The sequence below is a fragment of the Dromaius novaehollandiae genome, unplaced genomic scaffold (genome assembly GCF_036370855.1).
Source record: "Dromaius novaehollandiae isolate bDroNov1 unplaced genomic scaffold, bDroNov1.hap1 HAP1_SCAFFOLD_122, whole genome shotgun sequence".
Lineage (NCBI taxonomy): Eukaryota > Metazoa > Chordata > Aves > Casuariiformes > Dromaiidae > Dromaius > Dromaius novaehollandiae.
This window is the reverse complement of record NW_026991293.1, coordinates 52,501-55,000: the sequence shown is the minus strand read 5'-3', so window position 1 is coordinate 55,000 and position 2,500 is coordinate 52,501.

The window sequence follows — 2,500 nt, the reverse complement described above, 5'->3', positions numbered from 1 at the left end:
CTTGGCGGCGGCGAAAAGGCGGGCGGGGGGGGGGGGGGGGCGCGGGGGGGGCCGGCGGGCGGACGGCGCGAGAACCGATTAAAAAAAAAAAAAAAGGCGCGAACGGCGCGGGTTCGCACACAAGCACCCTCCGCTGCCTTGTTGGGGGGGGGGGGCGGGGGGCGCGCGCCAGGCGCGGTATCACGGGTTGTTGGCGGGCCAGTGCCGCCCTGCCCCGCTGACGGCGCCTGTGTGGAGTGTGTGTTTGTGTGCGCGCGTGCCCCGCCCCGGGGCCCCCCTGCTGCCTCGGGGCGCCGGTCAGCCCGGGGTCAGGGATTTCTGCTGAGGCGGGGCGTTGAAAGCAGTGCGAGGGGAGCAAGGCAGGCACCAGGAAAGGGAGGGGGTAAGGGGCGGCAGCGGCCAGGCAAGAAGAAAGAAAGAAAGGAAGAAAGAGGAAAAGAAAGAAAGGAATAAAAGGCAGACAGACAGACAGACAGACAGACAGACAAGACCTAGAGACCTAGATTCGTAAGTGAGCACCTTCCCCTGCTGTAGGACCGCGTGCCGGGGCGGGGCGGGGCGGGGGGGGGGGGGGGGGCACCGCGCTCCCACACAGAAAACCGAGAAAAATCAGCAAGGCAGGAAAAGGAGGGGAAAAGACGCGCGTGCTCGGAAACGCAAAGAAACAAGAGCAAACCCGAAAAACAACACGACCCCAAAAAGAAGCGAGCGGAACCCCTTGCCCCGAAAGAAACGAACAAACAAACAAGCGAAGCGCTCGAGCCGGGGGGGGGGGGGGGGGGCGGACGACCGGGGGTGCGCGGCGGGCCGTCCCGGTAGCGGCCGGCGCAGCGGGTCCGCCGTGGCAGCGGCCGGCCCACGCCCCCGGGCCTGGGAGGCTGCCTTGGCGGCGGCCAGAGGGTCTACCGGCTCCGGGAGTCTCGGAGGGGCGAGCCGGTCGACGCGGCTCCGCTGGGTGTCGCGGAGGCGAGCAGGTCGACCTGGATCCGGGGGTCGCGGAGGGGCGAGCTGGTCGACCGGGCTCCGCGAGGCTGCCTGGGGCGCGCGGCGTGCCGGTCTACCCGGCTCCGGGCTTGGGGCTCGGCCAGCCGGTCGACCGGGCTCCGGGAGGCGCGAGGAAGTGGCAGGCCGTCTCCCGGGTCCGCCTCCCACGCTGTCAGCAGGTCTACCCGGCTCCGGCGAGACTTGGCCGCCCTTCGGGGTGGTGACCGGTAGACCTGTTTCCCCCGGCTTTCCTCTGGAGCGGCGAAAGGGGTCGCTCTGCGTCGCTGCCTCCAGTTACGTCATCGTAGACGTGGGCCATTCCCGCGCCCCTCCCCGGTAGGAGGGGCGGGTGTCCTTTGGCTCTCCGGCGCCGCCTGACTTAGCGGTACGACTGTAGGGGAGAGAGGTGAGCAACCACTCACCTTCCGGAGACTGGCTCCCGGGCGCCCCCTGCGCATGCAGCCGACTTGCGAGAGGGGTGAGGCGGCCTGTGAGGGCAGGCAGGAGCGGTCCCGTCCCGGTTCTCTCCACCGGAGCGCGCTTGGTGCGGCGGCCTCCCGGCAGCTCCCTGGCAGCCCCGCGAGCGTGTCCCAGGTGCCAGGAAGCGCGGAGAGCGGGCTCGCCGGCGGCTAGTGGCTGGAGCGCGGGTCGGCCCGGCGAGAGCGAGAGCGAGAGCGAAGGGGGGCACGGGGGTGCCCCGTGCGGCTCCGGCTTCGGGGTTCTCCGCCGCAGGCAGCGCGGGGCGATGCCAGCGCTCCGGCTGCCGATCCCATCCCTACCCGCACGCAGCGCCCGCTGAGGCGTCCCGGGACACGTCGCAGAGGCCCCTCGGCGGGCCGGTGCTTCCCTGCTCGCCCTGTCCCAGGGAGCGCGGGGGGGTGGCCGGTGTTCAGGCTCGAGCGGGCACCTCTGGCAGACGCTGCTCCCTCACCCCCACGCAGCGCCCGCCGCTGGCTGCCTCCTCGGTGGCCACGCCGGGCAGGGCAGTTGGCTCAGGACCTGACCGATCTCGATCGATCGATGAGGCCGTTCGGGTCGCGTCGGAGAGGGCCCCCGGCGGGTCGGCTCTTCCGTGCTCCCCGTCACAGGGTGCGCGGCGGTGTCCGATGTTCAGGCAGGGGGGTCTCCTCTCCAGCGTGCGCCCCGTGGTGTGCGAGGTGCTGCCCGCTGGAGCGGCGAGGGGCCGCTTTCCTCGGGCTTCTTTCACCGAACCCGGCTCTGCGAGGCCGAGTGGCCCTGTGAGCTCCCAGGCGTCCGAAAAACCTGCGCGAGGCGTCGGCGATGGTCCCAGCCCCGGGTCGCCGGGTGCCGGCCGCAAGCAGCTCGATGGGTGGGGGTGGCGAACCGAGAAGCAGGGGCGAGTTGGGTGCCAGCCCACCCCCCTGGGTGTGCCGCGGGGGCACCGTGCTGCGCGGAAAAAAAGCGAGGGCCGGGGGCGTCCGCCCCCCGCCGCCTAGAGCTGCCGGACCCCCCGCCTGCTGCGGAGCGTGCCGCCCCGGTGTTCCTCGGTTGGGGG